General features: G+C 39.2%; 1 protein-coding gene and 1 long non-coding RNA gene across 17 annotated transcripts in view; both read right to left on the bottom strand.

Moving 5' to 3' along the window:
• The window catches only part of LOC144500329 (uncharacterized), a 157547-nt gene that overhangs the window by 45400 nt on the left and 84172 nt on the right, over positions 1-27975 (bottom strand). For 2 of the 16 annotated variants that reach the window (XR_013498967.1, XR_013498966.1), the window contains one exon: positions 15166-17630. The exons of 10 other annotated variants lie outside the window; for them this stretch is intronic. The gene's annotated coding sequence lies outside the window, so the exon portion shown is untranslated. Of the gene's footprint in view, positions 1-11004; positions 13563-15165; positions 17631-27975 lie in introns of those variants that run through there. 4 more of the 16 variants (XM_078223068.1, XM_078223065.1, XM_078223067.1 and 1 more) reach the window with 3 other exon arrangements.
• LOC144500331 (uncharacterized) lies at positions 1603-15139 on the bottom strand. Its single transcript, XR_013498968.1, has 2 exons — positions 14812-15139; positions 1603-10547 (listed from the first exon to the last, which is right to left on the bottom strand). It is a non-coding gene; the product is annotated as an uncharacterized LOC144500331 (long non-coding RNA).

The following is a 27975-nucleotide window of genomic DNA, read 5'->3' on the forward strand; positions in this document are numbered from 1 at the left end:
CCTCCGTCGTTACAGTGAGAACAAACCAAGTTTCTCCAACCTCTCTTCATAATTAATGCCCTCCATACCAGGCGACATCCTGGTAAATCTTTTCTGTGCCCTCTCCAAAGCCTCCACATCCTTCTGGTAGTGTGGCGACCAGAATTGAACACCATATTCCAAATGCGGCCTAACTAAGGCACTATAAAGCTGCAACATGACTTGCCAATTTTTAAACTCAATGCCCTGACCGATGAAGGCAAGCATGCCATATGTCTTCTTTACTACCTTCTCCACCTGCATTGCCACTTTCAGTGACCTGTGTACCTGTACACCCAGATCCCTTTGCCTATCAATACACTTAAGGGTTCTGCCATTTGCTGTATATTCCCTATCTGTATTAGACCTTCCAAAATGCATTACCTCACATTTGTCCGGATTAAACTCCCACCTGCCATTTCTCCACCCAAGTCTCCAATCGATCTATATCCTGCTGTATCCTCGGATAGTCCTCATCACTATCCGCAAATCCACCAACCTTTGTGTCATCCGCAAACTTACTATTATGTTACTATTTGTTTAAAAATTAACATGGTACAGCCATAAACTAATAGAGAAAATACAACTAATGTATGCAAAAATCCAAACTGGATTAAATAAAGTAGTATTGGTATTAGTAGCACTTTTCTCCCATTTCATAATTTTTTGTAATGATATTTTATTTGCGTGCATCCTGAGCCTTAACTTGTTGTCACCAAGATCTCGGAATTGTGATACTTTGTCCACTTGGATAACGAAAAAGCAGTAATGAAGACCAGTAAAATTATTAAATATTTCCTACCAAAGCTGGTAGTATCTGGAGAGAGCATTTCGAGTTGGATAGCAATAGAGTGCATACTGGTAGTTGCAAGTCTGTCACTGGCATTGATAGAAGCAATCTGAGGTAACGAATATTATAAATCAGGAAATGTCAATACAAAAAATATTACTCAAGGCTGCCAGTACTTTCATGCTGTAACAATTACAACAGCTGAATACTGTTAAAATCATAACAAAATAAAAGGACGTTTAACAAAAGCTTCCTAATTGATAGTATCAAACAAGTATATTGGCAAAACATTGAGCTGTACTGATGTGCCATTTTTATTGGTATTAATACACTGAACAGGTGACAATCATTTATTAGCAATATGTGCAATGCAAAACCAATGAAAATGGAAGTAAGCAATTTCCAGTTAGCAACATTAACATCTAATGCTATCATTACTACCAAAGTAGCTCAAAGTTGCTTAGTTTCAAAAGTGACTGTCTCTAACTCAAAATGATTTTGGGCCTGAACCCAGATATTTTTATGCACTTCTAGGTTTATTTTCTGACGCTTGCAGGTAATGCACTTTTTTCCTTCAATTCTCTATCTTTTATAGTGCCAAACTAAATATTTCCAAAATATAAAATTTCAGTGTCAGACACAGGAGCAAGGATTGTAAATGCAAGCGTACTGCTTCAAGTTCAAACTGAATGGGAACGTTGTCAGAAATCTGTGCCATTCTTTCAGCTCTTCAAAGAACAGATGCAAGAAAATCAACAGCAATGAGGATAGATAAGGGAAATTAACAGACAGCATAAAATTTAACAAACAAAATTTATTAGAAGAATAGTGTTTTTGTACTGAAACTGAGCCTAAAACAACCAGTAAGTACTACAAACACATTACAGTTAGAATTGTTATTTGTTAAACTTCATGTTATTCTTATGCAATAACAATCAAAAATTCCACATGCACAGAGACAGAATCATTGTTTTCCAACATACTGTACAAGGCAAAGGACCACACAAGTTACAAAAAATCTAAAAAGTACTGGTCACTTACAGTAAGACACAGGGTATTTTAGTATTCCAAGTTGAAATCAGTTTCCAGTTTTGAAACAAATCCATTACAGTAGTGCAAAAAATAAATGTCACAACATCTATACAAGACATTGATAATAAATGGATACAGAAACAAGAAATACATTTATAATCAACTGCAAAATAAGCTTTTTTAAAAAATTATACAATTCTTTCAGACTGTAAACTGTTATTATAATACGAGGTCAAGCAGACCAAATGGGCACCCGTTTTTTGAACATTACCTGAACGTGGTAGGTGAGCTTGTTTGCAAATGGGGCAGTTATCAGTGTTCAAAATCTAGTTGGGCTGTTTGTGGTCACGTGTACTTCAGCAGACTTATAGCCCACTTGCCACTGGCTTTAAATCATAAGTCAACCTTTCAATCACATGGTCAAACCGGGATATATGCAATCAGAGGGAGACAGAAATAAGCCTTAAGCAAGTTACCACTCAAGATTCTATCACACCAGAATATTAAAGAGCACCTGTGCAAACAACACCCAGTGACATTACTGATTATTAAGGGAGAATTGGACATATCACAAATACCTAGTCCCAACTCAACTGGATAGCAGCTGTAGCTTACATTTGAATATTCTGCATCCAGCACGAGTAAAAATTCTTGAAATGCTTGTCTGAGATAGTGTGCTTTTGATGTTGAAAGTAGTTTGTGAAAATGATAAGTGTGTACCTGTAACGTTAAGCGTATGACATTGATTGACTCTGCCAGAAAGCTTTGTTGCCATTTTGCCAGAATGTCCAGGGACTTTTATGACCAAAGTCCTGGTGGAGCGTCCCATCAGATTCCCAACATTTTAAAGCATTTAATTTCAACCATGACTAATGAATTTCTACCATTGTCTGAAATATGACGGATTGTTCATGTGTAATAGTGTTCATGCAAATTTCATGTTAATCAGCCAATGAGAAAATTGCAGAAATTTCTTATACATTTTTGGGGTAGAGGATGGGGAAAGAAATATCGTGCTATAGGAAAAGTTTGGATATGGTGCACTGTAAAGGGCCATTTATGATTTCGAAAATGCCAGAACATTCAATTATAAATTCTGCGACCGGATTTGTGATGTTTTGTGAAACCATGTAACCTAATCAACAACTCTTCTTCACCACTGCTATAGAGTACGAGGGAAATTAAGAAAATTTACATGAGACACTTGACTTCAACACAGCTGGCCTAATGCTAAACTAATCAACAAGCACAGTCCATCGTACTTGGTAGTGTTGTGCTGGGCAGAGCTTTCCAATTTAGGATCCCATAAAAGAAAATCACAGAAAATCTGATTTAATACCAAGAAGTCACTTCCACGTAATAGGTTAGGGTTTTTTTTTGTTACTGAGAATGTTAAACCCATTCTTTCAAAACCAAAATAAGACAGACAAATGTGTCCGTTGCTGGGTCAGTGCAGACCCTGCCCTCAGTCCATTACATAAATAGGATTAAAGATCTACTTTGAAAGTTGGAAGAGGGTAAGATAATATCAGCTCTTGAATTTGCAGTACAAAAATCACTGACACTTTCAGAATCATTATTTCCCACAGTATTGTACATACAAAAGATCACTTCAGTCACTCAGACAGGATATTGCTATTTATGACACAGCAGCAGATTTTGCTGGATAATTTAGATATTGGCAACAAAATACAATGATGAAATATTCCATGAGTACCCACTCCTCCAAAGACAGAACTGGCTGTCTAGCTTTTAAGTTTATTAGTGTCACAAGTAGGCTGACATTAACACTGCAATGAAGTTACTGTGAAAATCCCCTACTCGCCACACTCCGGTGCCTGTTTGGGTACACTGAGGGAGAATTTAGCACGGCCAACACACCTAAAAAGTGATTGCATGTAATTCTCTGCATATGAGTCAAAGCAATACAATTCCATATCTCTTCACACTTTAGTATATGTTTAATTTACAGAACACAGATTTATTAGGGATTAAAGATTTTAAAGAATACTGGGGCAGAATAATTTGAGCTGAGGTTAAATGGGGATCTAATACAAAGTATAAGCAATACTTACGGAAAGTTTGATAGTAAACAGAAGTATTATTTCTGTTGATTGATAAACTTGTGGTGGAAAGTTAATACTAAAAGCATCTAGGATGTTGAAAGGGTATTTTTGTCATACAAAAGGACTATTAGAATATGAAACGCATTACCATATGTAGTTTTTAAAGCAAAATCAATCACAACAAAGAGAGAATTTGATAAATACATGCAGGAGCAAAATATTAAAGGGTAGGGAAATGGGATTACAGTAAAACTGGTTGTCCTTGAAAAGCCCTTAACCAGCAAAGATGAATCACCTCCTTTGAAACTGTTTGTCTCCCAAGTCCCAACCTATAAAAGTGTCAATCAGCAGCAGAATTTCTATAAATGTTTTAAAATTGCAAACAATACTGTAAAAATTTGGTGCGTTCAGAAAACAGAGCCCAAGAAGTCTGTACAGAAATACACAATTGTGGACACAGAATGCAGCAACTAAACATCAGAGGCACTGTGTAGAAAAAAAACGAAGCTTCGGATTGGCGGACTAAATTGTTAAACTGAATAAAATTAACATTCACCAACAAATGTGCCATAGCACTTGAAAATTCACTGTTAAATTTAACAATCTAGTACCTGCACTAAGTGGTTTTGAAGTAGTGTGTCAAATGTCCCTGAGGGTTTCATAAAACAGTATAGAGGCGCTATTTTTTTTAAAGTCACTTATTCTTCTTACAGGTAACATAAAAACACAGTACAACACACTAACACAACTGAAATAACGAAAGAGGTTATTGAAACCAAATAGGTTTGTTTCTTTGATATGCATCCAATAGAGACAGTATGAACAGCTTTTCTATTTCTTCCTCCATCATCTTAAAACTGTTGCTTTCCGATGTGACGTGTGTATTCACTTTTGCACCACACAAACCAATATAATTGTGAAATATTTTTGTATTTTATAGGGACATCATAACTGTGACAGTATTGGAATCTGTCTGCAATCAACAGAGCCTGCACTTACAATGGACCATTTCCATCAATTTCTTTGGATTATAATTACTTAGCTAACAAGTGGTATAATTAGAATGTGTGATGGAGTCATGTGATGCAATTTGCATCTGACTTTTGGCATTGACATGAACTCATCTGTTGCTAAGAATCTCATGAGGTATAAATCACAGTTAGTGGTATTTTTATCCTGTATCCTTCATTCCTTTTGCAAATAGAAGCTATTCTCTCTGTTTTGTTACAATTTATAAATGAAATGACAAAAAAATTGCCCATTGCATTCTAAAATCTTAATAGATGTTTAGACTGTCTGTGGGAGGAACCTAAAAACCTGTAACAACCTAGCAAGATGAACAAAAATACATGGAGAAAGGAACTGAGGAATTTAAGAATTCCATATTCTAAGCATTTATATTTTCTCACACATGGCTCTACTTATCTCTTACCACAAAGAGACAATACTTCCCAGTAATCCAGATACCTGATCTGTATTTTCTACTGCAACCAATTAATCAAACAAGTTCCAGAAAATCAGGCTCTCTAGCTGTGGCAGGAGAAGGAAGAGAATGCATATGCAGATACTGGGTAAAGAAATATCAGGCTCTGCTGAAATGCCAGTCACAGTTAAAATAACTTGCTAACATTCACAGCCAAGATTTTTCACACAAATAAAGGCCAACTAACCAAGGTGCTGGAAAGTGGGAAACTGACAGAGAAGACTGAGAAAAATACCTGAGTTTCAAGCTGCTTTATGCACAGATGAGACGCATATCAAAAAGGAACAAAGCCCACCTTTCTGTCAACAATCTTCCCTCCCCCCCACTGATACTCATTTTACCCTCTCCCATTCCAAGCACACACAATATCAGAATCAGCTGTATTTAAAAAATGAAAAAACAGCATTCTACATCATGAAGATACTGCACAAACTTGGAAACAAAATACTTATTTATGAATCTGGATAAAGTAGATCTGAAATGCCTCAGATATACATTGTACAATCCACTTTTCTGTATTGAAACAGGGAACAAATGCTTTAATAAAATGACAAATTATCCTGAACATCCTGATATGTTCACAGCCAATACGTCAGCCAGATTTTCTTGAACCTCTAAAGTAGCCTCTTATCATTGTTATTTCAGATATGATAAATCATAAATGTCCAGAGAGTGGCATATTTCAAACCCTGGGCAAATGTTAATTACAGCCATTCCCCAAAAAAGCTGTTTTCCTATAAATCATTTCAACTTCATCCTTCCCTGATGACCTCTCCTGAACCCTAAGAAAGTGAATTTTTAGACTGGATAGCTGTAAATTTGGAAAATTCTGTAATGTAACACATTTATATGCAGGAGTATTATACAGTCCACATTCACTACAAACTCAGAACAGACATTGGAGCAATAATCTATATAATACATTTTACAACTTTCCTTTCCTCCTCTCACAAGTACATGGATTCTTGCTTGGTTGATTCCATAAAAGCAACGTGGACAGTGAATGTCTGCAGGCTACTCAACCATTACTGGAATCTCAGCCAAGGAATGGATGTGCGTAAGTGCACCAATGAGTACTGGGATTCTGACTAACTAACTGTAGCCCACCAACTGGTGACCTAGTGAGATTTGGTAGCTCAGTACAGACAGAGAATTGAACATTGGCTCTTTAGTCTCTATAATTTAGCCCAACACTGAGCAGTATCTTCACCCTTTGGCCAGAAAAACAATACTTTTTTTATGCTGGGAAAAATCTATGCAAAGTACATGGAGGATATGTAGGGGCACGGAACAAACAAGATATCATATCCATTCCTCCTCTTCAAAAAAGATCTGTTGCAAGTAAGAGCCCAGTTAGAACCTTGGATTATATCAAATTTAAAAATACTGGAGATTAATAGATCATCAACCCAATGCTGACTTTTGTGACTATCAAAGCTGTAAGCAGAATTCGACTTAAGGTCACACAAAGTTGTCATTTGTCAGTTTTCAGTCCAGCTGGGAGCTGACTGCTGATTCACTTGCAGCAGCATATTCTTCCTACTGGTCCTGGTTAATTTAATACTGAATGGGGAAAAAAAGTCAGAACATTACCACTGCCCACTCACTGTCTCTTAGTGTTGCATAAATTATTTTACACAAATCCCCTCTTCCAGCACTAAGGACGTACCCATTGCCGAACCAGAAATGTCAGAAATTTTCAGTCACTCTTACTGTACTTGAAGGATGGACAACATGCACAAAAGTAACTGATTGCTCAATCAAGGTCAAGGCTCGCTCATATGGCAAATGAAATCAAGCCATGATATATTAATTCTGAAATGCAAAGTAACTGACAAACTGGCTTCGGTATCAAACTGTGAACAATTCCAGGCTTACAATAAAGGACAACTACATTGCACAGACGCTCACTTAACACAGACAGCTTGTCTAGGGAAGGGGCAAGATTTTTTTTAAAAAACATCCGTATGACAGAAAAGTGAGAATTAATGCATTAGAAACAATACTATGCAATACTAAAGGAACACTACAGTAATCAAAAGCTATACGTAATAAAACAGAGAAATGGAGTGCGCTTTTGGTTACCAAAACATAGAGGAGTGAGATCAATCCATAAACAATTGGAAAATACTGCACTGTTCAGAGTAAATCATCGCTTTCACTCTGCTCTATTTATACATACATTACAAACTCCAATCTACCATCTATGTTCTGAAAGAGGTTCAGATTGAAAATGATACACTTTTTAAAAAGTTTATACAGTAACAATACCTTGAGGGCTTGGCACACCATTCAATCCATTCATTCAGGACATAATACTGAACCAATGTGAATTTGAATTAAACTCAGGAACTTTGTGATGAGCAAAGCAAGAAAAACTGGACCTCAGTTTTGTCCACTCTAATCCTCTCGCTGACATATTAAACAAGATTGCTTTTCGCTATCAGTTAGGAAATTGAAAATGGGATTTCCAGCATTGATAAAACCCTTAATCTTGTTAAATGAGGTAAAATAAAAACAAAGCTGTAATCTTTAGAGCTTGCAGGTGTGAAATAATTTGTTAAATCGTGTTCCAAATAGTTACTACTGCCAAAATTATCCCATCTTTACAGCTGTATTATACCGTTAGCCATCTCATTTGTTTCACAAATGAGGCACCTTGCTCCTGACCTGAAACAGCTCTTTAAAGCCTGTTTCCATAGCAACCTTGTCTCTGGATTAGAAGTCAGACAAAAATGTGCATCGTACAGCTTATGAATCAAAATTACAATCCAACAAAATCTTGATGCATCACAAACGGGCAGGGGGGTAGACAAAGAAAATCACAAAACTGGGTTGATACATTTTTTAAACATGAGATTGAAATGGGAAATTCAGAGTTGGATTCAAAGATTGCAATGATTTGTTGCATTAATTTACATTAAATTTAAGAGACCCATGCTACAAAAAAGTGATAGAAAAAAAGCTTTGACACCAACTATCGTGGCAGAATATTAAAATCTGAACACCGTAATCTATATAAACAACACCAGCTGACAGAGGCTTAGAAGACCCGTCTGTTTGGCTCTGTTATAATGAATTAGAATTCCCATGAGACTGATGCCCGTCACAATTTACCTTTTAACAAAATGTGCAAGAGGTAAGAAATTGAATACCTTGTGCATCAAGGAAGAATGAAATCAATTGCAAAATCAGTTGTTAATACAGTCCAAAGATGTGCCAGTTCAGTGGATTGGCCATGCTAAATTGTCCCTTAGTGTCCTTGTAGGTTAGGGGATTAGTGAGGTAAATGCCTGGGGTTACGGGGATAGGGTGAGGGGTGGCCTTGGGTAAGGTTCTCTGTCAGAGGGTTGGTGCAGAGCCATTAGGGTGAATGGCCTCCTTCTGCACTGCAGGGATTCTATCTTTTCAGAACTGATGCACACCATCTAATTGAACTAGTGGCTGCAAAAGTCAATTCACAATTAGCATTTTTTTTAAAAAAGATGGGAAATCCTTCAAACCTTTTAGATTATATACCAGCTAGGGCAAACAGAGCATTTGGGGACATTAAGTCCATGCTTCCATTACTGCTGTAGGTGCTCCAATGTACAGGATCACTAAGGCACAGAAAGCTTTTTGATATATATATCCTATTTCAATAATGCTTTTCCCATCCATCTTCAAATTAGGCAAATATATTAACTTCTTTCTTCTCTTCCTAATTTTGCATTTTTTCAAATTGAGTTGTGTTGCTACGTTAAAAGATGCCATATAAATGCAAGTTGTTCTTGTTGTGCTACAGTATTGCTCTTTAGATTTGCAAAAATATACCTTAAATTATGACAATGTGCAAAGAATGAATGTTGTTTGCCTAGCATTCATAGAAAACAAACCAATAATATTGTTTTGGCTTTTATTTTAATACCCATCACGTGATGGGAGATGTTAGTGCTCCAGAACTGAACTCCTCCCATCTAAAGGATGCAGTAATAGCATTGAGCACCATCAGAATAGGAAGAAGACCCTTCAGATACATGATAAAATTCCTTACGTTGTGACCCAGCATAACCCCACCAAAATACCTCCATTAGAACATCCCCATTCTGATGTTTATTTAATCTCCCACTGGCCATCTGAGTGAAATTATCAGTTTAGTATTAAATGAAGAGCAGTTTTGCAGTGTGGGTCCATACAATCGAGGAACTGCACAAACCGGCTCAAACCATTTCACAAAAGGACTCTTCAGGCATTTCAATTTCTCAGGATTTTAAGTAAGAAGTAACAAGGGCAATTTAGTTTAAAATTAGATAGTTTCATACAGCTCTGTCAATCCTGATACCAGGTTAATTTACTAGCAAAGTGCCAGTCTTGCAAATATTAGAGTGATGCAACAAATACTCTGAACTCTATAGAAAATACGTCTAGTTAAATAATTTTCCCACAGTCACAACTTTTTTTTTTAAAACCTTTGATTAAGAATGGATTTCATTTCCATTTACAGAATGGTGTGCCAAGTGATTTGTTTGGTAATGTTGCAGTATTCACGCAAAGTCATAACAAACAGGAGTCGAATGTTCCAGCTTCCACTGTCTCCCTTTTCTTTAATCTTTCTTTCTCACCCCAATTGAAAATGTTGTGGGTCCACACTTGCAAAAGGCTGGCATAAATACAAACCACCTTTAGCAAGATGTATTAAATCAGACAATGCTTTTTGTGAATGCAGTTTAGGTTGTCAAATGTTACAGTTCAGAGGGCACATTATCAATGTTCTAGGAAGTAACAGTAAATGCTTGCTATTTCAATTATTTATATTGCAAATAAAATCCCCCAGAAACTGCATGACTCCAGCACTGGTCTCACATATTGATAGTTAGCATTCCAACTGGAATGGAGGCTTTATAAATTAGCAAAAATGACAAGATAATACCTTATTTTAGTGCTTTAGAATAAATATAAATAAATCAAGTGAAGCAGAGGCTGACCACAATCAGTTCATTTTAACATTAAATAATAAATTCATTTAAAATGTCATTAATAATTCAACAGAACTCCAAGTCACAAAGAAATGGATATGAAAAATTCAGGAGAGCTTCTTCCACCATTTCTTTTCCAAAAGAAGAAACACGATTTCCTGAAAACATTTTGCCTGAAGTTGATATTTGTCTTATCCGTCAGCCTATTTTAGCGTTGGGATACAGAAAATTGGCAATTACACATCAGTGTGAGCTTCAAAAGTGCGTTTTTTCCAAAAAAATCTTTTCTGTCGAATTCATGGAGAACATTAAATTACTGGAACCAAGCAGTTTCTCTAAGCAGTTCTTGGGAAAGTTAATACCTTAAATAAATCGAATGAGTAAAGTTCAACAAAAATCACCTACAGTAAACAGCTATTGCAATATACAATGGTGCGTTATGAATCTTTATAAATAAGGCTATAAGGCTACAGATCATAAAGAGGTGAGAAAGTCTTGTATTAATACAATATTACAGTGAAGGTACCATTTTCACCATCTGATAAAGTAGTTGTGCATAATTAGGTATGAAGTATTAAGACAATTACAGTACCAGCACAATACTGTCAGCCATTTCATGACATGAGCTTTTTTCTAGGTGAGCACTAGTATACAACATACCATTCTTTTTCTTGTGATTCAGTTTCATCTCCAAGCCATTCCCTGGCCTATTTGTTAACTGGCAGCTTGATGGCACCCCCTTCTTATAATTAGCAGCTGAGGAATAGTTTTAATTTTAACTATTCCTATAAATACACAATTATGTGTTTTAAGACAGTCACGTCAGATGACAAAACTTCAATGCATTTGGTTGCTAAAGGAAACATGCAATCAACACAAAAAACAGTCATGATCTGTTCCAAGACCACAAGCAAGCTTTGGGAACTGGATATCACTTTCTAGAAATTCTGTACCAACTATTATTCACTAAAACAAATGACTAATCACAAATTAGGCAGAAAAATATAGCAGTTTAGCTACTGGAACGATTAATAATTTTGAAATGAGGATGAAAAAAAAGGGCAATGTTCAAAGCGTCCTATTTTCAAAAACTATTAGATTTCCCATCAATTAATTTTCCAATTTACTTAAAAACTCTACCCACATTAAAATTTTACTTATATCATGAGCAGGTTGAAATAGTTGGGGGTTCTTGAGTTGCTTTAAAAGGCCTAGAACTGTCAGACGGATTGATGTTGGGGCCCCAAAAGAACATTGTCAAGAGTATGTGCTCTTTAGTTTATCAGCATGGCAGGAACTTATGTATTTCCAAACTTAGGAACTTAAAATGTGCTAAAATTCCCTATCCTTCTTAACAAAAGTAACGGTTGTTGTGGCGGGTCTCCAGTTAACCAGTATCACACCTTGAAAAACAGCAAGCTGTTTAACCCCTACAATCAATAATCTGTTACAATAAACTTAAAGTGCAACACTCAAAATTAAACAAGATGTTGAGTAAACCAAAAAACTCCATCATCACAATTATAGCAGATATCCAGGCTAATGGAAAACATGTTAACCAACAATTCAGGTCGATGACCACTCATTGGTACTTTTCCCTTAACCCTCTCTCCAGATGCTGCCTGTCCTGCTGACCATTGCCAGCACTTTGTTTTTATTTCAGATTTCCAGCAACTGATGTATTTTGCTTTTATGTTGATCAACTGTTCATTTGTTGGGATGCAAATGTTAAACACACATCCTCCTTTCAGTAAAAATAAGTAAAATGTTGTTTGCAAGTCCAATGAAATATCCTGGGGAAAATGTTTTTAGGCAGCAATACTGCAGTTCTATTGTAATGTTATTTCTATAAAGTTATCTTCGTGGCATCAGTCTGTCAAGTTCTTTGAATATTAAAATCAGTCTATTTCATTTATTAGCGGAAGTGATCAACTGATGCTGAACGGTGTTATTCAGTGGGTATGTGAAGCCACAAAACCCATATGTCAAAATCAAAACTTGCTGTTTTAATTTAGTGACCACTTTATGATTTGTCAACATACGACTAGATCAAGAAAATGAGTCAACAAAACACAATGATCCAACAGCAAATCCTTCTTGTACAGCACCATGAAAATAATAGTGGAATAAAAAAAATGCCGGGGAAAAGCCAATCAATTCAGAACAGTGCAAATAGCTTATTTTAATTCATCGTCACTCTACTTAAATTTCACTCCGTATTTGAAAATGGCAGAAGGGATGAACTGCAGCAGTGGGTGAGACAAAACAACAATATCCGAAGAACACAACTCGAGAGAGAGAAATGGTAATTCTGTTCATCAAGCTCAGACTACCCAGAGTCAATACATAACTAACTCAAGACCAGCTCTCCATCAACACCTGTTAATCTCCTACTTTGAGGATTAAAGTCCTGAAATGATGTGGTGCCAACAGTACCCATAGTTGTACATCCTATGAAATCCCTCTTTATACTGTCTGAATAGAGATGCAACCCAGTTAATTCAAATTAATGCCTTTACTTGTGTAGCAAGAGGAGTTTCATAAAAACACCAACACAGCGGATTGTCTACTTCCAACAGTTATAAAATCCTCTCAATTTTTTTCTCCTTGTGCAGATGTTACCTTACCATGCACCTTCTACAATAAGGGAAAGCTCCCAACAATAATGCTATTTAACTTCATAAAAACAGGACAACAATAAGTGCTTTTCAATTTTCCCCCTCCCCCTTCCTTCCTTTCCCTATGTGAAGCAAACTGACATTTAACCACTGCAGCACACCTGAGAACATAAACTGAATGATATGGAGACAAGGGGCAGATGAACAAGGCTGTGTCCTATCATTTTCCTATGCTATAATGGGTTGCACCAGCTGACTGCCACAAGAAGTTCCCCTCAAGCCACTCAACATCCTGACTTGTAACCATGTCGCCTTTCTTTCACTGTTGCCAGGTCAAAATTGTCGCACTCCCTTCCCCAATAGTAGTGTCTACACCACATAGAAGAGAGAAGTTCAAGAAGACAGCTCACCATCGCCGTCTCAAGGGCAATTAGGGTTCACCTAGGCAGTAACACCCACACCCATGAATTAATAAATAAATAGAGAGCAGGTACAATATGAATAAAGTAAATTGATCATTTTGTTCTTTAATAAGGACAATCTATTTTGTTATGTCTCTCTTTAGAATAAAAACTTGGCTAAACTTATTTTAGAATTCATTGTTTAAAGTTACTTTGGGGAAATATAAATTTTATTCTACAATTTTGCATCCAATCCAACATACAAGGTAGAACACTAAATTATGCCAAGGATACTAATCAATTTAAAATTACAATTTAACATTTTCATTACAAAGCTTATATATTGTGTCCTTCCAATTTGTTCAATACTTCATTTCTTGTCAAGTTCTTACTTTTAAAAACTTGGGAGATTTTCAAAGCCAATTTAATCACATAAATACAAATAACACTCAGCACTTCCACTAGTTCCAATTTTCTCAGTTCATTGTCCGATTCTGCAGTTACACTAGCAGAACAAATAGCCTTTCATCCTGAATTTTTTAAATCAGAAAAATCGCCTGTCATTCCAAGATCAAATTTTTCACATATTTGGACAAGAAATATTTTAGTTCCAGTCCACTAGCAGTATGAATAGCTTTTCATCCTGAATTTAGTGTCAGAACTTTAAAAAAATAACCTGTCATTCCAAGTTTATTTTTTTCAATTTTGGATTACAAATATTTTAGTTCCTGCACAATGTTAAGAAATGACAATTTAAAATCTTTAAACTATGATGACAGGGTGGTGATGGGGAACGTCTATATGAGCACAGCCTTACAAGGTTTATTTAATCAATCTGTACAAGCCACAACTGTGCCCTCTTGTGGGACCCTTAATTAAGGCTATTAAGTCTCCCTCGCTACTTTGAAATCAGATCTTTCATATGATTTAGTAAATGGATTTAGTAAATTTGAACAAAAAATTTTTTTTTTCCAAAACTGGCATTATACTCATAAAATTTACCAAATAGTCATCTTAAAGAACATTACGAAATTGGAATGCCAAATTAAGAAGGCCTCACATTGACAAATATGACAAAAATTGTTCATATCTATCGTAAAGCTACACTGTCGAATGCTCCAAATCTGATAAAAAAATAAACCTGAAAAAAATTGCATGAAAATAACCAATGTTGGCAAAGGCTGATCTGTAAAATCTGTACGAGTCTAACCTTGATATATTTAAAAGTATTTCCAAGTGTGAATATACTGTTACAGCAAAACTGGCAAATTGATTAAGCATCTCTGAAATATAAGGTTCCACTTCATACTTATATTGAACTGATGCATCGAATTTTACACTAATTGTCAAACAGGAAGTGTTAGTGAAGGAGGGATCCCAATACTTAGCCCTTCTCCTAATTACACTGAAAACCCGCTGTTTCAACAAGCTCTGGCAGGCCAACTAACCTTGCAAAGCTGAATTTTTGGTGACGACCATGGTTGATCATGCAGTAGTATTATCTCTTGTGGTTTCGGATTGTGCTCCTTGCTGCCTCTTAGCTAGGCCTGTTTCCAATGATATCAAATAAAAGCGCAGCCATAACAAAATCTTCTATTCCGCTACAGTTAGGCTGCTCTCTTCCACCGCCTGACCGTGCTACACGTCTAACTCAATTTGTTAAAAAGAGTATAAAACATAATGCATACGACCCAGAGAATGAGCGGATCTATTTTTTTCAAAAAAGGAATGTGGGTCAAAATACCAAAACAGTCAAAGCCATACTCTCTCCCGAGTCTAACATGTCTCTCCAAGCAACTTACATGTCATATAGATGATTTCCAGTTCCCAATCACTCCACTGTCTCTGAACTCCATTAATAGAAATTTGTCATTAGGCATATTTTTTTTTTCAAAAAAAATATACAACTGCAGTTACATCCCAGGAGTCCACAAGCCAGAGTGAAAGGGACTTGAGTAGTTCCACCCGCATCTTCCCTGATTGGCTCAGGGCAGAGTATCTCTTCCTGGACTGGTTCTTACTATTGCCAATCTTCTATTTCAGCGTTAGAAGGCCTCAGCATGTGCCTGTTTAATTTTAATTACATCGGAGAAAATTAAAGATAGGAATTGGTAGCTGAATTACCGAAAAATGTGCATAATTGTCTCCAATAATAAGCATCAATGACTATGATAAAAAATGTACATAATTAGCTCCAATAAGTATTAATTACCGATACATTTTTTGCTCCCCTCCAGCTCCTCCTATTAAGTTTCGGCACCAGCTAACAGTAAGAGATCAAAAGGCAAGCAATGAGATACATTACCGGCATTTCATTCCAAAGGGGTTTAAAAGAATCTTTGGTGGGCAGAACCAAAGCTTTGTAAGAGGCCTATATTACCAGCACACGTATGTGAAAAATATTCTCCCCACACCAGTTTATAAAATCTTGCTGCTAGTTCAAGTCCAACAAGACTCGATAAGACAGACCTTTGTGCAATAAAGGCAATCTGTTTATATTCTACTTTAAAGATCGTAAATCGAGCCTAAAGTAAATTCTCAATTTTCAATGGATTTTTTTTTCAAAACTTACAATGATTATGTGGCTTGATGGGCCAAATTCCAAAGTAAAATTTAAAGGAGCAAAAACAGTTTGGGGCAATTATTGTTAATGTGTCTGTGCGAGGAATATGAATATCTATATGAATAAATCACCTCCCAGTTTAATGCTCGTTTCATTTTTTTAATTGGTGGAGAGCACCAGGAAACAATGCCTGGACTGAAGTATAGGTTTTTGACATTAAATTTATCAATTATATTCTCTAGAAAGCTGTGTTAAATGTTGACTGCTAATTCTGCTGTAAGTGCTATTACCTTGATACTGTTAGCTTATAATGGTTCAGAAGTCTTTCCCTTGTTCAGTACAAACTCCTTTGCTACTGCATTAGAAAAAAACTGCACAAAGATTCACAGTTTAAAAAGAGGTTTCTTTCAGACTTATTCACTGGACCAGTAGTACTACTGTAAATAGGAAGACAAAATGCTTGAAACACTCAGTAGCTCAGGCATCCTCTGTGGAGAGAAAGAGAATTAATGTCTGGTCAATTAGAATTTTGTGTTTCCAGCATTTTCTGTGTTTTTTTAATCTCAGTTTCCCAAATTCTCAGCATTTTGGTACTTCTGTAATGTTGGTAGTTTTAAATAGATAATTGGAATTTTCAGTAGCAAAGGAGCACACCCTTTTGTTCTCAACCTACCTTCATGCCCCACCACCATGTCTTTTCAAATTGTCATTGTGCTATACTAGTGCTCACCCAGATACACAAAGTCCTACTCAACTTTCAAATTGCTAGGACTATGCTCTAGCTCGTCATCCAACTCCTGGGGCTCTGGGCTGAGGAGTTTCAGCTTTTTCTTTGGCGGGTTTTTCAAAGTACCCAGCCTCTCTTTCACTTTGTACTCCAGGGTGCTGTGAGGGATTCCGTAGGTACTCTGGGCTTTTGAAACACTCATCTTCCCATTCATCACCACAGTGATAGCTTCTTCAAGGATCTCACTGTTGTACTGTCGGTAGCGTCCTCGCTTTTTTCTGGGTTGTTTCAAGTCACCTTCTTGTTCAGATGTGGTCTGCTGCTTACTAGAAGTAGGCTGGTCTGCATCTGAGCCCCAGGAATCATGTCCTCCATCAACCAAGCTCACCACCCCTTTCCTGTGCCACAAATTCTGCTTTGGAAGGATCACTCTGAGTTTCCTGTGGAGTGCACTTTCAATCTGTGAATTCATGAGCAATGAACTACAATTATAATGATTTGTGACATTGGTTTCACAAGAGAGAGCCATTCCCCGAACCTGTGGTATCTTCAAATCTACTGAAGAGGAATGGCCTTGGTCTCTCTTTCCATGTTTTGTTTGAACTGATCCTCTCTGAAATGTAACCTGATGGAAAGGAAATTCCTTGGTATCTGTAGATGTATCATTTCCCCTGAATTTTACATGTTCCAAATTGAATTCATAATGTGGTTTGGCCCAGGGAGCCTCTCTGGCTAGTATTAAGTGCTGTCCACGGTGCTGAGATGCTGGCCCTAAATTTGATGTAGTAGATTCCTCATTCTTGCTTACTGATTCCTCACCCTTCTGGACTGATCGAGTCACTGGTATTTTGAGAATAACAGAAGATCCATAACTGTCCTGCGTCACGGTCTGAATGCTTCTTAATGACTTTGGAAGTGCTCCTTCAATACTTTGCGATTCGCAGTCCAATTGCTGTTGACCAGCTCTCACAGGACGCCTAGGATTGGATGGAAGGAAACTCAGGTGAGCAGGACTTGCACAGGCAGGAAGGGATCGATGGGGGCCACTCCTTTATTAGAAGACCTTGCTTGGGTAACATCACTTTATGAATATAAAGAATTTAACAACCTCAGAATCTGAATCAATTTTAAAATTTTGTTTAAATAATTATTTATAAAATTGTTAGAGAATATTCACCAATAGTCTGAAGTAGCTCAAACTGAGGCATTGAAATCAAAGGTCCCCCAAAATACAAAAATAGTACAGCAGAAAGGGCGGTCATTTTTAAAAAGGGTGCACAAATTTCTCTTGAAATGATTCGCGCAAATAGTCTACAAACAGTAGCTTTATTGCACATTACAACTTAACATATATTGTCACTCTACAATACAGAATTAATTTTAGTGTAACAAATGTGACGTTACCTCTAAACAAGTAATAAAAGAGTCAGCCAAATTATGCAAGATTAAACATTTAATGCTAATATCATAATATATTGAAATAACAGATTAAACTTTGTGCAAGCCACTCTTTCACAAAAGCATAGGAATCACCTTAAACCAACATATAACCTTAACAAAACAAAATATTAAAGTATCTTATGAAGTCAAAACACAAAAGCTCTCAATAATTTTGCAGTGTTTGGCAGTGTGATTTCAACACAAGTTACGTTTTTCCTATGCATTGCATTTTTATTCCTGGAAATTTCTTTCCCTTTTTTCTCCCTTCTCTCTCATGCTAGGATATGGTTTCATGAGTGCCAAGCGCCCTTGGATATTAGCTCAGGCAGTCACAATTCATACTTCAGCCCAGACAGTGAGCATTAAAAGGCTACTTTATCACATATCTTTGAAAAGGAAATAATTTCAGGACAATAGGGAAAGATCAGGAGAGTAGGGCTAATTGGATTATTCTTTTAAAGAACCGGCTAAGCACAATGGGCCGAATGGCCTCCTGAGTTGGAAGATTCGATAGTCCTTTTTCTGTTCATTCTTGTCTTTATCCACACAGATGCATTTTCTAGTGAGGGACGTTGGATCGCTATCTGGAGTGGGAATCCTGACTGTATTCATTCCTTCAATAAGAAGTTTAACAACACCAGGTTAAAGTCCAACAGGTTTATTTGGTAGCAAAAGCCACACAAGCTTTCGGAGCTCCAAGGTGCTCTGATTTCTCTTTGATTTCAGGTGAGTGGGAATTCTGTTCACAAACAGGGCATATAAAGACACAGACTCAATTTACATGAATAATGGTTGGAATGCGAATACTTACAGCTATTAGCTGAGTATTACTCAGTTAATGGTAGGGCGTTGGGGAGTGTTATAGAACACTATAGATCTAGGGGTACAGGATCATAGCTCCTTGAAAGTGGAGTCACAGGTGGACAGAGTAGTGAAGAAGGCATTTGGCTTGCTTGGTTTCATTGTTCAGAACATTGAATACAGGAGTTGGGATGTTTTGTTGAAGTTGTACAAGACATTGGTAAGGCCACTCTTAGAATACTGTGTACAGTTCTGGTCATCTTATTACAGAAAGAATATTAAACTAGAAAGAGTGCAGAAAAAATTTACTAGGATGCTACCGGGACTTGATGGTTTGAGTTATAAGGAGAGGCTGGATAAACTGGGACTTTTTTCTCTGGAGCGTAGGAGGCTGACGGGTGATCTTATAGAGGTCGATAAAATAATGAGGGGCATAGATCAGTGAGATAGTCAATATCTTTTCCCAAAGGTAGGAGAGACTAAAACTAGAGGGCATAGGTTTAAGGTGAGAGGGGAGAGATACAAAAGGGTCCAGAGGGGCAATTTTTTCCACACAGCAGGTGGTGAGTGTCAGGAGCAAGCTGCCAGAGGTAGTGGTAGAGGAGGGCACAATTTTGTCTTTTAAAAAGCATTTAGACAGTTCCATGGATAAAATTGGTATTGAGGGATATGGGCCAAACACGGGCAACTGGGATTAGCTTTATGGTAAAATCTGGGCGGCATGGACAAGTTGGGCGGAAGGGCCTGTTTCCATGCTGTAAACCTCTATGACTCTAATTAGTCCCACTCCCCTGTTCTTTCCCCATTGTCCTCTAGATTTTTTCCTCTTCAACAATTTATCCAATTCCCTTTAGAAAATTATTACTGAATCTGCTTTCACTATGCTTTCAGGCAGTGCATTCCAGATCAAAACAACTCACTGCATAAAAATATTTCTCATCCCACCTCTGGTTATTTTTAGCAATTACATTAACTCTGTATCCTTTGGTTACTGGCCTTTCTACCACTCGAAATGGGTTTTCCTTATTAACTCTATCAAAACCCTTCAGGATTTTGAACACATCTATCAAATCTAAATACAACACATCATACATACTACTGATCATCAACCAGAAAACTTTCACTTACCCGGTCTGGCTTTCTTATTACACCAGCTCCACCAGATAACCTTTGATACTTTAATCCTTTTGAGAATTTGCAAATGTGTGAATCATAGGCTCAGAACCTCTGGATAGCAGCATTAAAAAATACTAAACTGCAACATTTGCACACATTCCCATTTTTAAAATTCTTTATATTTGTAGAATATTAATAGGGATGTATTCTTATCAAGTGTGTATTCAAATATATGCAAATTTGATAGCAATAGGTCAAATGTGTGGGAAGTACCAAATACTAATTTAGTGGGGTCATTGCAAATACATGGTGGGGAGAAAAAAAGAATCTTATTAGATTCTACGTTCAAATGGATTAGATACAAGATGAAAATCACCACTTTGTAACAATTGTAAAAAAGCAGCCCAGTATGCAATTACACTAGATATCCTGTACCCAATATGAGTGCCAATCTGTGTTGAATTGTAGATCGTTTTGCTCGAAAGGTCAGCAAAATAAATTTTGCTTTGGCTCCTGATAGCTGGCAGAGAGATTGTGCCTCGTGTGTTCAGGTTTGATCCAGTTCAGTGAGACACGGAGTGAGCTAACTTGCTGCATTTGTTTTCAGTTTTTTTTAAAAATCAATTGGTAAGGGAGATTCAATATTTCCATTGGTAGACAAAAACAAAAGACAAGCCCAGTCAAATCTGAATAATAGCAGTCAGGTGGCTTCACATTATTCCAATTATTTTAAAATCTCCAAAAACAAGTTCATCCACCCAGTGCAATCTAAATATCCCCTACAATGGTATTAAATTGGGTCTTATATAATTCCAGAGTTTTCACCTCTGCTGTTCTATTCAGGAATCCATTCCATTTGCTGAGCACAGCTTCTGCAAAAGCACAACTTCCTGGCATCTTTCCTAAATTGCCTTTTACAAGTTCTAAGCTAACAACTTGGTAATTTTCTGGATTTCCCTTTTCTGTACTACTTAATGTCTTGTATACTGCCAGAAAGTTAGACAACTCCTTTTCAACATTGAAAAGTCCAACTTCCTCTAGCTTTTCCTGGTAATCCAGACCTCTTTTGCGATGAAACAGCCTAGTAGTTTCTCCACCATAGTTTCAATGCTTGGATGTCTCCCTTGTGTTGTGGAAAATATAAATGGGGATAGTACACAGGGTGCGATCTCGCCAGAGCATTATAAAGGTTTAAATGAGAATTTCTGATTTGTTTTGCCTACATAAGTCAACAATATGCTGATTTTAAATGAAAAACATATTTTTTCATCATTACATGGCTAGGCCAGCATTTAGTGCCCATCCACTATTGCTCCTCAGAAGGTTGTGGTGAGTTGTCTTCTTTAACTGGTGCAGTCCATGTGCTGTAGGTACACCCACGGTGCTATTAAGGAGGGAGATACAGGATTTTGTCCCAGCAACAATGAAGGAACGGCGAAATATTTCCAAGTTAGGATGGTGAATGACTTGGGAGGGAAACTTCCAGGTGGTGGTGTTCCCATGTATCTGCTGTCCTTGCTCTTCTCGATGGTAGCAGCTGTGGCTTTGGAAGGTACTGTATGGGGTCTTGGAGAGTTCCTGCAGTGCATCTTGTAGATGGTACACACTGCTGCTGCTGTGCATTGGTCACACCCAAGGTGCAGGCAGATAAATGGGTGACCGCTCTAAAGGACAGACAGTCAGTGCAGGAATCCCCTGTGGTCGTCCCCCTCTCTAGCAAATATACCGTTTAAATACTGTTAGGGGAGATGGCCTATCAAGGGATAACACAGTAAGAAGTTTAACAACACCAGGTTAAAGTCCAACAGGTTTATTTGGTAGCAAAAGCCACACAAGCCAAGCTCCACATCATGACTATCAAGGGATAACAGTGGCACCACAGCGAGCTCTGTTGTTAAACAGGGAGAGACAAAGAGCACTGGAGCAATATCTATAGGGGACTCTATAGTTAGGGGTGCAGATAGGCGTTTCTGTGGACATGAAAGAGACTCCAGGATAGTATGCTCCCAACCTGGTGCAGGGTCCAGGATATCTCTGAATGGGCAGAAAGCATTCTGAAGGGAGAGGGTGAGCAGCCAGAGGTCGTGGCACATATTGGTACTAACGACATAGGTAGGAAGAGTGATGAGGTCCTGCAGCAGCAGTTTAGGGAGTTAGGTAGAAAGTTAAAAAGCAGGACCTCTAGGGTTGTAATCTCAGGATTACTCCCTGTGCCACGTGACAGTGAGGCTAAACAGCTGGTGTAGGAGGGTGGGAGGGTTTCAGATATCTGGACAATTGGAATCTCTTCCAGGGCAGGTGGGACCTGTACAAGAAGGACGGGTTGCATCTAAACTGGAGGGGCATAAATATTCTGGCCAGGAGGTTTGCTAGTGTCACATGGGAGGATTTAAACTAGTTTGGCAGGGGGGTGGGAACCAAAGCAAAGGTGATTTAACTGAAGGGGAACCAGACAGTAGGGCCAGTAAGATTCAGAGGAAAAGCAGGCAAGGTGTGGTTGCTAATCAAAGAGAGTCTGCTGGATTGAAGTGCATTTGTTTCAATGCGAGAAGTGTAACAGGTAAGGCAGATGAACTTAGAGCTTGGATTAATACTTGGAACTATGATGTTGTTGCTATTACAGAGACTTGGTTAAGGGAAAGACAGGATTGGCAGCTTAACATTCCAGGATTCAGATGTTTCAGGCGGGATAGAGGGGGATGTAAAAGGGGTGGGGGAGTTGCACTGCTGGTTAAGAAGAATATCACAGCTGTACTGCGGGAGGACACTTTGGAGGGCTCATACAGCGAGGCAATATGGGTAGAGCTCAGGAATAGGAATGACGTAGTCACAATGTTGGGGGTTTACTATTGGCCGCCCAACTGCCAGCGGGAGATAGAGGAACAGATATGTTGGCAGATTTTGGCAAGATGTAAAAGTAACAGGGTTGTTGTGGTGGGAGATTTTAACTTCCCCTATATTAACTGGGGCTCAGTGCTTGGGGCATGAATGGGGCAGAGTTTGTAAGGAGCTTCTTGAAACAGTATGTAGATAGTCCAACGGGGGAGGGGGCCATACTGGACCTGGCATTGGGGAATGAACCTGGCCAGGTGGTCGACGTTTCAGTATGGGAGCAGTTCAGGAACAGCGACCACAATTTGGTAAGCTTTAAGGTACTAATGGATAAAGACAAGTGTAGACCTCAAGTTAAGATGCTAAATTGGGGCAAGGTTAATTACAACAATATTAGGCAGGAACTGAAGAATGTAGATTGGGGGCAGATGTTTGAGGGCAAATCAACATCTGGCATTTGGGAGGCTTTCAAGTGTAAGTTGATAGGGATTTAGGACAGGCACATTCCTAAAAGAATGAAGGGTAAGTATGGCAAGTTTTGGGAACCTTGGATAACGGGAGATTTTGTGAGCCTAATCAAAGAGAAAAAGGAAGCATTTGTCAAGACTAGGGGGCTGGGAACACACAAAGCAAGTGTGGAATACAAGGAAAGTAGAAAGAAACTTAAGCAAGGAGTAAGGAGGGCTAAAAGGGGTCACGAAAAATCATCGGCCAGCAGGATTAAGGAAAATCCCAAGGCGTTTTATACATATATAAAGAGCAAGAGGGTAGCCAGGGAGAGGGTTGGCCCACTCAAGGACAGAGGAGGGAATCTATGCATGGAGCCAGAGGAAGTGGGTGAGGTATTAAATGAGTACTTTGTGTCAGTATTCACCAAAGAGAAGGACTTGGTGGATGATGAGTCTGGGAAAGGGTGTGTAGATAGTTTGAGTCATGTTGAGATCAAAAAGGAAGAGATATTGGGGTTCTTGAGAAACATTAAGGTAGACAAGTTCTCAGGGCCAGATGGGATATACCCCAGAATACTGAGAGAGGCAAGATAGGAAATTGCTGGGGCTATGAGAGAAATCTTTGCATCCTCACAGGTCCCAGAGGATTGGAGAATAGCCAATGTTGTTCCTTTGTTTAAGAAAGGTAGCAAGAATAATCCAGGTAATTACAGGCCGGTGAGCCTTATGTCAGTGGTAGGAAAATTATTGGAGAGAATTCTTCGAGACAGGACTTACTCCCACTTGGAAATAAGTGGACGTATTAGCGAGAGGCAACATGGTTTTGCGAATGGGAGGTTGTGTCTCACTAACTTGATCGAGTTTTTCAAGGAAGTGACGAAGATGATTGATGAGGGTAGGGCAGTGGATGTTGTCTACATGGACTTCAGTAAGGCCTTTGACAAGATCCTCATGGCAGGCTGGTGCAGAAGGTGAAGTCGCATGGGATCAGAGGTGAGCTGGCAAGGTGGATTCAGAACTGGCTCGATCATAGAAGACAAAGGGTAGCAGTGGAAGAGTGCGTTTCTGAATGGAGGGCTGTGACAAATGGCATTCCTCAGGGATCACTGCTGGGATCTTTGCTGTTATATATATATATAATTTGGAGGTGCGGATGGCACAAAGGTTGGTGGATTTGCAGATAGCGATGAGGACCAGCAAAGGATACAGCAGGATATAGATCAGCTGGAGACTTGGGCGGAGAGATGGCAGCTGGAGTTTAATTCGGACAAATGTGAGGTAATGCATTTTGGAAGGTCTAATACAGATAGGAAATATACAGTAAATGGCAGAACCCTTAAGAGTATTGATAGGCAAAGGGATCTGGGTGTACAGGTTCACAGGTCACTGAAACTGATAAGGCAGGTGGAGAAAGTAGTCAAGGCGGTATACGGCATGCTTGCCTTCATCGGTCAGGGCATTGAGTTTAAAAATTGGCAAGTCATTTTGCAGCTTTATAGTACTTTAGTTAGGCTGCACTTGGAATATAGTGTTCAATTCTTGTCGCCACACTACCAAAAGGATGTGGAGGCCTCGATGAGGGTACAGAAAAGATTTAAGATGTTGTTGCCTGGTATGGAGGGCATTAGCTATGAGGAGAGGTTGGAGAAACTTGGTTTGTTCTTACGACAGAGGTTAAGGGGCAACCTGATCGAAGTCTACAAGATTATGAGGGGCATGGACAGAGTGAATAGTCAGAACTTTTTCCCAGGGTGGAAGAATCAATTACTAGGGGGTATAGATTTAATGTGCGAGGGGCAAGGTTTGAAGGAGATGTACGACGCAAGTTTTTTTACATAGCGGGTGGTGGGTGCCTGGAACTCTCTGCCGGGGGAGGTAGTGGAAGCAAATACGATAGTGACTTTTAAGGGGCGTCTTGACAAATACATGAATAAAATGGGAAAAGAGGGATATGGTCCTGGGAAGGGTAGGGGGCTTTAGTTCAGTCAGGCAGCATGGTCGGTGCAGGCTTGGAGAGCCGAAGGGCCTGTTCCTGACTGTAATTTTCTTTATTCTTTGGTGGTGGAGGGAGTGAATGTAGATAGAGTGCCAATCAAGTGGGCTGCTTTGTCCTAGATGGTGTCAAGTTTCTTGAGTGTTGCTGGAACGATCTGGAAGGTGTAACTGGGGTGATCAGTAAGTTTGCGGATGACACGAAAATGGCTGGACTTGCAGATAGTGAGGAACATTGTCAGAGGCTACAGAAGGATATAGATAGACCATAAGACCATAAGACATAGGAGCGGAAGTAAGGCCATTCGGCCCATCGAGTCCACTCCACCATTCAATCATGGTTGATTTCAACTCCATTTACCCGCTCTCTCCCCATAGCCCTTAATTCCTCGAGAAATCAAGAATTTATCAATTTCTGTCTTGAAGACGCTCAACGTCTCGGCCTCCACAGCCCTCTGTGGCAATGAATTCCACAGATAGGCTGGAAATTTGGGCAAAGAAATGGCAGATGGAGTTCAATCCAGATAAATGCGAAGTGATGCATTTTGGTAGAACTAACGTAGGGGGCAGCTATACCATAAATGGCAGAACCATAAAGGGTGTAGATACGCAGAGGGACCTGGGTGTGCAAGTCCACAGATCCTTGAAGGTGACGTCACAGGTGGAGAAGAAGGCATATGGCATGCTTGCCTTTATAGGACGGGGCATAGAGTATAAAAGTTGGGGTCTGATGTTGCAGTTGTATAGAACGTTGGTTCGACCGCATTTGGAATACTGCACCCAGTCCTGGTCGCCACACTACCAGAAGGACGTGGAGGCTTTAGAGAGATTGCAGAGGAGGTTTACCAGGATGTTGCCTGGTATGGAAGGGCTTAGTTATGAGGAGAGATTGGGTAAACTGGGGTGGTTCTCACTGGAAAGACGGAGGATGAGGGGTGACCTAATAGAGGTGTATAAAATTATGAAAGGCATAGATAGGGTGAACAGTGGGAAGCTTTTTCCCAGGTCGGTGGTGACATTCACGAGGGGTCATAGATTCAAGGTGAAGGGGGGGGGCGAGGGGTCATAGATTCAAGGTGAAGGGGGGGGGGGCGGGGGGAGGTTTAACACGGATATCAGAAGGACGTATTTTACACAGAGGGTGGTGGGGGCCTGGAATGCACTGCCCGGCAAGGTGGTGGCGGACACACTGGGAACGTTTAAGACTTATCTAGATAGCCACATGAACAGAGTGGGAATGGAGGGATACAAAAGAATGGTCTAGTTTGGACCAGGGAGCGGCGCGGGCTTGGAGGGCCGAAGGGCCTGTTCCTGTGCTGTATTGTTCTTTGTTCTAGCTGCACTCATCCAGGCAAGTGGAGCATATTCCTTCATACTCCTGACTAGTGCCTTGTAGATAGATGGTGGACAGACTGGAGGGGAGTTACACGCCACAGGATTCCTGGCCTCTGATCTTATCTTGTAGCCCTAGTATTTATATGGCTCGTCCAGTTCAGTTTCTGATCCATGGTAAACTCCAGGATGTTGATACTGGGAGATTCAGCGATGGTTATGTCATTCAATGTTAGGAGGCAATGGGTAGATAGTCTCCTTTTGGAGACAATCATTGCCTGGAACTTGCGTTGTGCGAATGTTACTTGCCACTTCTCAGCCCCAAGCCTGGATATTGTCCAGGTCTTGCTACATTTGGACATGGAATGCGAAGAGTCATGAACGATGCTGAACATTGTGAAATCAACAACAAGCATCCCTACTTTTGACCTTATGATGGAAGGTCATTGATGAAGCAGCTGAAGGTGGTTGGCCTGGGGAACTCCTGCAATTATGTCATGGAACTGTGATGACTGACCTCCAACAACTTCTTCCTTTGCGCCAGGAATGACTCCGACCCAGCAGCAAGTCCGCCCCCCAATTCCCATTCACTCGAGTTTTGCTAGGGCTCCTTGATACCACACTCGGTCAAATACTATAGTGACATCAAAGGCAGTCACTCTCAGCTCTCCTCTAGAGTTTATCTCTTTTTCTAAGTTTGAACCAATGCTGTAATGAGGTTAGGAGCTGAGTAACCGTGGTGGAACTTAAACTGAGCGACAGTGAACAAGTTATTGCTAAGCAAGTGCCACTTGATAGCACCACTGATGACCCCTTCCATCACTTTACTGATGATCAAGAGTAGACTGATGGGGCCAGATTGGATTCGTCCTGCTTTTTTTGTACAGGACATACCCGGGCGATTTTCCCACATTGTCAGCTAGATGCCAGTTTTGTAGCAGTAGTGAAACAGCTTGGCTAGGGGCGTAGCAAGTTCTGGAGCACAAGTCTTCAGTACTATTGCTGGAATGTTGTCAGGGCCATTGCAGTATCCTGTGCCTTCAGCCATTTCTTGATATCCCGTGGAATCGAACTGGCTGAAGCATGATATGTGAGGCACTGGGGACCTGAGGAGGAGGCCAAGTGGGATCATCCACTCGGCACTTCTGGCTGAAGATTGTTACAAATGCTTCAGCCTTATCTTTTGTACTGATGTGCCGGGCTCCCCCATCATCGAGATAGGGGATATTCGTGGAGCTTCCTCCTCCAGTGAGTTATTTAATTTTCAGTCCAGATTAGTGTTCCAAAAGTAACATAAATTCACTCTTGCCAACTGTGCGAATGTCGCAAAGGCACTTGTGTTCTGTAGATCTTGTATGGT

This window comes from Mustelus asterias, chromosome 11 (assembly GCF_964213995.1).
Source record: "Mustelus asterias chromosome 11, sMusAst1.hap1.1, whole genome shotgun sequence".
NCBI classification, from domain to species: domain Eukaryota; kingdom Metazoa; phylum Chordata; class Chondrichthyes; order Carcharhiniformes; family Triakidae; genus Mustelus; species Mustelus asterias.